Source organism: Pyrgilauda ruficollis, unplaced genomic scaffold, assembly GCF_017590135.1.
Source record: "Pyrgilauda ruficollis isolate IOZ18807 unplaced genomic scaffold, ASM1759013v1 scaffold28, whole genome shotgun sequence".
Taxonomy (NCBI): Eukaryota; Metazoa; Chordata; class Aves; order Passeriformes; family Passeridae; genus Pyrgilauda; species Pyrgilauda ruficollis.
Window position 1 is genome coordinate 9,377,853 of NW_024524155.1, and position 8,233 is coordinate 9,386,085.

The window sequence follows — 8,233 nt, forward strand, 5'->3', positions numbered from 1 at the left end:
CATCTGCCAAAAAGTATAGTTTGTAACTGCAATCTGGCAGTCACCGATTTTGGTAATGAACAAATACATTACTTCAGTTCTGCAGGCTTTTCTTAAATATTTTTAATTTTCAGTGCAGCTTTTTCGAGGTGATAAAATCTTCTCTAAAAGCTAGTTTTGACAAATGATTCTAAAGAAATTTGCAGTGGTGGTCATTTAAATTAAAAAATAATACAACCCAAACCACAGGCTTTCTATTGAACTTGGCCCAAGGTTGATACCAGTTTTTGTAAAACCAGCTCTGGAAAATTACATGGGAAGCCAATGGAGAGTGTTCATAATGTTGTGCAGTATTGGCTACCAATGCCCTTGCTGGTACTTGAGATGTAGAAAATAGAGCATAACATTTAATGTCAATAGCAATGTCAGAATTTTGCAAGTAAATAAAAATTCCATCTTCAAAATATTGAAGGTTTTTATTTTTACGTGCAACCAAAATTATTTTTTCCTTTGTTTGTGGCTTGTTTATGGAAATATATAGGTGTGAAGAATGAACTCTTAGCAACACAGTTGTTAAGCAACAGCTCTTGGAATGATTGATTTCTCAAGTGGTGGTTTCACTGATACCTTCTTAAAGTTGTCACTTCACTCAGTTGCCTTGTCTGCAAGAAGTCTTGTTTAGTTTTCTCACCAGTTCCGAACCATGTTGTGATATACAGCACAGTCATTTACTCAAGTGCTTCACGGCTCTGTAAATAAGAACAAGAACTCTGATTTGGAGTGAGGCAGTATAGATTGCTTTGCTGAGTTCTAGCAAAGAAAGGAGATCATTAATAGCTTAGAGGTTTGAAGATTACCTTTTATTGGTGTTTAAGGTTAGAGTTTAATGTTAAAACCATTGCAGTTAATCTAATCCGGAGAACTGCTTCCTCTCCAGCTGTTAATATTTTTGTTGAAAGAGCAAAAAGTGACTGACAGGTATTATAGCTTATTTTCCAGTATACTTTATTTTACAATATTTTCTCCATCATAGTTGCTTCAAACTGTGGGGTTTTTAGTATTTTAAGTCCATCTGTGTAAGTTTTATAGTGTGCTCATCTCAGCTGTTATTACCGAGGTTTCTTAGAAATAATCCTGAGGCGGGTAGGTAGTGTGTCTTTATCAGAGGTAACACTCAAATTGTGTAGTAAGGTTGTACAAGAGGATTTTGAAAGATTCTTGAAAGGAAAAAATGGGATATAGTTAGAACTTAATCATCACTGAAACTTAGTAGGACTGTCAGCCATTTAATTTCTGTATCTACCTAGGATGCAGTGAGGGGAAGAGGCATCTCAGGAATGCTTTCTGATGCCACTGCAGTGAACTGTTAAAAAAAAAAAATCAGCAAAAGAAAAGAAGGTTACCCACATTGACCTAACTAACCTGTTGCATATGCTTCAATACATGAACTTGAAAATGTTTTCATAGTGTGGATTACATACCAAAAAATTGTGATATTGCATGTGGTAACATTGCCACTCATTTTGTAATTTTTCTGCGTATCTGGGGCAACAGGTATAGCATATCCAAGTAATTATTTCTGTTAGGGCAATATTGTATCTTTGGTTATTTTCAGAGGAGTTGTTTAACTTTCATGGAGAAAAAAACCCTGAGCATAATGTAATCAATACTTCCTAAATTATTGGCAGGTGCTCTGCAAGACATAGTAATGAACTTCTCTGGAAAATCATCAGGGAATTACTTTTTCTGCCGTGTTGCAGCTCCTGAAGGAGTTGCACAGCTGGTGGAGCATATTGCCCGTCACCGTGCCAGACTTGGCATTTGAAAGGCTGCCAGATTGCTTTGTGCTCTTGTGCGAGTCATGGATCAGCAGTTTGCAACAGTATGAGGATAGTAAGCATTTTATTCTTTGCCCTCTGTAGGACCACACCAGTTAATACTGCATTTATAAAGAGTCCAACCTATTTTCTCAACCTACCAGGTACTTGAGTTGTATTACCTGATTAGATTGATCTCCATGCTGCAGGAATCTGTAGAGAAGTTATGTTTTTGACATACTCTAGTAAAATTTGTCTTAATATCAATGTTTGGAGTCACTCTGCATAGCCTGCTTTTCATGTTTTATGTAATTTTATTATGCTTTAGTATTTCTTTCATAATCTCCCTGATTTTACTAATGCACAATATTGCAAAAGCAGTATAAAACTAGTCAACAGACTTTAAATCATTCCTGTATCTTTAAACCTCTTATGCTGATTAAAAGTGTTAAGGCTATTAGTATTTTTTATGTAACAAGGTCTAAATTTAGTTTCTGTTGCAGTCAAAAAACACTCTGATATTGCAAACCATGATCCTAATCTGCTTCCTTTTGGAGTTGATGGTAACAGTTTTTCAGCACAGCTTTTGTGTTTCTGTGCACTAATGACTAGAATAGTTAACACTGTGTTTATTGCAGAAATTCACTGTGACTTTTCATTTTCTGATTTCTTTTCCAGGAGTGTCAAAATACTACTTTGTTGTGTGGAATATGATTCTATTTACTTCTGGGCATTGGTTTTTTTGTTTTTTTTTTAATTCTTGAATTTTTAAAAAGTGACTTTGAGTACCCCATAGGATACTGCTCCATTGGTTGGAAGGACAGAACTTAATTAAGAAGTCAATATTTTTCCTTATGTAAAATTCTTCTGGCTCTGGTATGGAGAGGCAAAAAGAAAAATAAATGTTGAACTGGAAGAAGTTGGATAGCATGTATATAGTCCATACCTTCCAAGCTGAATAGCTATAAAATGCCGGCATGACAGTCTCATCCTATAAAACTGCACCTAATGTCCATTCTGTGTAGTCTGGTCTAACTGTTTGAATAACTTAACTATTAGGAAAAAGTAATGAAGTCGTGCCATCATATATTACTGGTTTTATTTCCTGCAATACTGTAGACTGCCTTTGGCCAGTTACAATGTGTGGTCTTCATTTCACATGCACGAGTTTTATGTCATAGCTGACAACTTGATGCTAAAAGCCATCTTAACAAAAAAAAGAAGACTACTGGTGTGGAGGTAGTAGAATATCCAGTGAAGGAAATCATAGCTCTGTTCAAGGAGCCATTGGAAAGACTGAACATTTTGAACATTTGAGTAGTAGCCTTGCTGCTATTTACAATTTAATATAATATTATATTTTTACATATAAAAATGAGTGCCTTTAAGCTTGTGTATGGAAATAGGTAATTTACATTATTTAAACACAAAATTGAAGATTTTATTTCTAATGCATGTGTGCATGATCTCAAAACCAGCTAGAGACTGCATTGTGTGAGCCATACATACAGGTCATAAGAGTACAGCACTTGTGTGCTTCTGGTAATTTTACTCCTACATGACTGTTCCGCTGATTGTTTTCTAAGAAACAAATAGTTTCCAAATTATACAGTTATTTTTTTAATCTGTGAATGGAATTTTCCTTTGCTTACATGGGCTCTAACAGTGCTGAAGTGCTTCTGAAATAACTCATCTAGTCAGGGGGCAGTATGTTTTCTGCAAAGTTGAGGACTTCTTTGAGACTGGGAAAGGATATATCTGCCTTGGTATTCTTGGTTTGGAAATAAAGTACGGATTGAGTGAAGAAAGAAATTTAGGCAATGTGGAAGGAAGAAAGGAGAAATAAGCAAACCTGTGATGACTTTTCTAGGGAGATGGTGTTCTGTTTTGCTTGAGAGAGTTACAGATGTCTTGTCAATTATTCCCCACAGAATTAAGCATGAGTTTAAGCTTTGGAAAGTTTTAGTAGCTAATTTTTCAGCTTCTGCAAGCCTGTCACGTCAGAAGATAAAATGGTGTATGTTTTTTTCCAGGAGGAGATTACATTAGGATTGTGCACGGCATCATAAAGAATTAAATTAATTGATCACACAGCAGAGTCTGCAGGTCTAGGTTTGATGGCTGCAAGCTGCTTATGAAGCAACTCAAAGTCCTGTGCTGGATGATTTATTTGATTCATACTTCAGGTTATGGCTAAGGGCAGGATTAGGGGCACCAGGTTACAAATGGAATTTTTGTGCAGTCTCGTGGGGAGAAAAGCAGAAATGAGGCTTAGTATAGATGCGTAAGAGCACTAAAGGCAAATCATGGGTATTCTTGGAAACTTCCACCTTATCAACTGATACTGGGTTGACACCAACAACAAGAAGTTACAAGACTTTATTTCTTGTCTATTCATAACGTTTTAATAAATGCAGCACTCCACTGTCACTGGTCAAAGTGTTGGTCTGTATGGCTTTAAATACACAGCTTTGTGTAACTTGTTGGACTAACTGATAGTTACTTCTGCTTTTTATTTCATTATATTGATTATACCACTTAATTATTCATTAGATAGTTCAATCATATGCAATGTAACTGTATGAAATCAGACCTAGAGGGAGTTCTTATAGTCAGGCTGCTCAATACTGAAAAATCTTCATCGTGCTAAATAACTTCTCATTGTGATGTTGCCTTTTTTAAATTCCATGAGCTTTCTAAAATAGTGTTTCAAACAGTGCTGATTTCCTAAGCATATACTGCTGTAAGCCTTTATTTCTGATTGCAAGTGCTCTGCCACGTCTTCTGTGTATTGTGGCTCTAGATGCAGGGAAGATGCAGGGAAATCTCTGAATAGGGTACTGCACTTTGAAAGTCTGCTGCCTGCTGATGTATGTACAAGTGTAAAATCTCCCTCCTAGCAGTGCCACACTGCTTATTGCACAGAACTTTGGCTTCTTTTGTGTGATGAAAACTGCTGAAATACAGCATTATTTACATTATTTTGAAAATTGTCAAATCAGCTGCTTTGTTTTGACTCCAAGGTTTCTTTTTCCGATTGTCTAGCAAATTTGTAGGCCTGGAGTTGGTAAGTAGCTTGTGTCTCTATGCAAGCAGCTGAAATTTAGTAGCATGGCACCTCTAATATCTAGTCTGATTGGGCATCTATCTATGTTGATAAAATGGTGTGCTTTAGGGAAGACACAGGGAAAAGATGGAAGTGGGGAAGACAGGCAGATTCCTACTTGGCTGTCTAATTATATTCCCATGGCAAATACTTAAGAGTTACTTTCTGGATCGTCAGCTTCAGCCTATTTGTGATGTTTAATACTCTGCTTTAGCATAATTACCTCCTCTGGGCTTTTTTCTCTTAGTTGGATGGGTGGGAATGTTCTACTCCATGATCTGCTGTGGTGTGTGGATAGAAGAGCACTTACTCTTACACTAACACCAGGTATGTGATGTAGGTGAATAGAAGCCTAGAGCTCCCTTGCTGCTTATGGAAAGTGGAGGATGTGATCCAGAACATGAGAAGCTAAGACCTTCCCTTGGTATCATCTGGGTTTCTGCACCACAGCTCCAGTGGTCTCTGTGCATTTCTTCCTCCTAGGAGTCTCTGTTTATCCATGGATACAGTGGATGGATGGTTGTCTGAAATGCCCTTTGTTGTTTTATTTTTTAATTAGGGAGACTAAGCTCAAGAGAAGAGTACATTAAAGCAGCATCCTTGAATTTCTTGCTCTAGTTTACAGTTTCATACATTCTGAATCTTTCAGACACCTCATTGGTTCACTTGGGACACTCAGCAGCTGTGCTTTTTGGTTTTTTTCTGTGAACTCTTTTAAGAAACAAACTCAATGATTTGTTGTTTCTGCTTTTCTAGTCTTTTCAGCTTGTGCCAGTGGCAGTTCTGGTATCAAGCCAAAATTAGCATGTAGAGTCTTAGTAGCTCAGAAAGCTTGGGGGTTATCTTGTAACTCTTGTGGAGTACTGACTGTTCATTGAGAGAGGAGTTGCTGTTCTTTGGGGATGCATGGATGCCTGTATGAGGCAAGGCTGTCCTTAGTTTGTCCCTAGTTTGAAGTCAATAAATGGGATATTAGATAGAATAGAATAGAAATTGTCTGCCCCTGCATTGCTGTTTGTTCTTTAACTTTACTGTCTGATTAAGCTAATGCAATTCATGGAATAACAATCTCTGTAATACAGCCACAAAATGTATAGAAGTTACAAAGACTGTCAGGCACTGTTTGAAGCATGAAGTTTTTTCCTTGGTTCTATTCTTCTGGGAATAAAAAACATGTCTAATTTTCCATGACTTTAGTGACATTTGATAGGCAGAACAGTATTTTCAGAATATAGTATTCCTGAAGATAATAATGCTGTTTTGAATTAAAATATGAAGGTGGTTCTAGATATTTTTGAGTGCTTTTCATCATATCCAGAAGCTGTAGAAATAACTAATTTTGGAATCCTCTTGGCTGGTTACTACTAGCTACATCATTAAAAGAACATGGTAGAACACATTGCAGTTCAGAGATGAAAAGTACATTTTCCTGCAATGGTCAGATGAAAGTAAGCAAAGAATTTTAGTGCAAACACTTTCTTTGTGCCTGTCATGTGTTTGAAAATAATTCCCAATATAAATGCAACTGCAAGTCGTTTTGATGTGTTAAAAACCACACCAAAAAAAAAAAGAAAAGGCAAAGTTTGTGATACAAGCTGGCTAGAAATCAAAACTAGTATGGCTGGTATTAGTGAAACCAATCCTTTGTCTAGAGACCCAGCTCATGTGTCTAGGTCCTGTGTTTGTGTGATGTCTTGCTGCCACGTTCACCTGCCCAGTTCCAGGTTCTGTGCTTTAGAGCATGCAGCACCATCACGACCCAAAGTCTGCATTTGTGGCTGCAGGGCACATCTTGTGTCTCAGGGTGCTCTGAGGCTGGAGCTTTGAAGGCCAAAGGACATTGATGATGCAGTTCACTGTGGGCATTAAGGAAGCTTCTTTGGAAAAGCAGGATGTTTGTGTGTCTCTGGTCCAAATAAAGTCCCTTTTCAGGAAAGTACATTATTGGAAACAAGGAAACTTCCTTGTGAAATGGCATTGTGTTTGAAATTGCATTCTGTGTCTGAGAACAAACTCATCCGTTTTAACCTTCAAGTAATTTAAAAAGTCTCGCTTCTGATATCCCACTTAAAAGGATAATTGATTTTTTTTTCCTTTTTAGCTCCCCTTTGTACAGTTATTTGAAACCTCCTGCAGAAAATGTTAATTTGTTTTCAGTATGTATATTTTTAAAACACGAGCTCCTTAGTAAGTTATGCAAGCCTTTGAAACAAAAGCTACTGTGAAAAGAAATCTGAATGAAAGAATTTGCACAGCAATAGCAGCTCAGTGTTGGTATATATGCTGAAACAAATGGAAATCTGCAGGGGGAAAAATACCCCAAATCTAGAACAGATAAACAAATCCAAAGTAAATCATGAGAGGATTTTCCACAATTTCATGTCAAAGACTGCTGAAGTATTAGTGCTGTTCTACTTTAATATTATTTCAATATTTTGAATTTTCTGGTGCTGTAAGAGCAAGGGTAGACTGAGATTGCTTTTCTTTTTTTTTTTTCCCCCTAATAGTTTGTCTCTACCCTTTAAGCTGTGTGATGCAGAGCAGCTGGTGCTGCACAGCCGTGTGTGACTGTGGCAGTGGGGCCATCGCCTGCCCCGTGCTGCTGCCAGCCACAATGGGCAGCCCCCAGCATGGGCAGCCCGTGGCCAGCAGTACTGATGCCTTTGAGCAGGAATGGCAGCTGTGAGGGGCCAGAGGCACCACGCTGAGAGGGGCCTGCTCTTGGAAGGTGACCCACACCAAAGGAGGGATCCTTTGAGGGGTGGGGGCTGTGGGTGCCTCACATCAGGGTGGGGACCCATCTAAGTGGGCACAATGAGCTGGAAACATAAAGGCATGGAGTGGCAATGGAAAAACAGTAAGAAGGAAAGAGCAGGGCAGTGCCTCAGCAGGGCAGTGGGACAGGTTGACTGTAACTGGGCTGTGACCCATGAGAAGCTGAGATTAGAAAGGGGCAGGAGAGCTGTTCATGTTCGTGCTTTCCCACCCACGCCCCAGCACTCAGATGGACAATCAGAAGTTGGTGTTAACTGGCAGTAAATTACACTAGGACAAAAATACCCAAGTTCCTGGGGTGTTCTGCCTGTGGGAGGCCTGTGACTGCCCACCCTGAGTGTCTCTGTGGGCCCACTGATCCGGTGAGTGGATCCAGGCTGTGGAAACACCCAGTGCGGTCAGCCACTAGTGCTTTATAGCAGTGTTACCGACTTCAGGAGCCATCCCATTTGCTATGACTGCCTTTGAAAGGGTTTCGCCAGTGTATGATTTTTCACCAGATAAGTAAATTACATGGAATGTGGAATTTCTTGGAACCAAAATGCTGTTGGGTTAG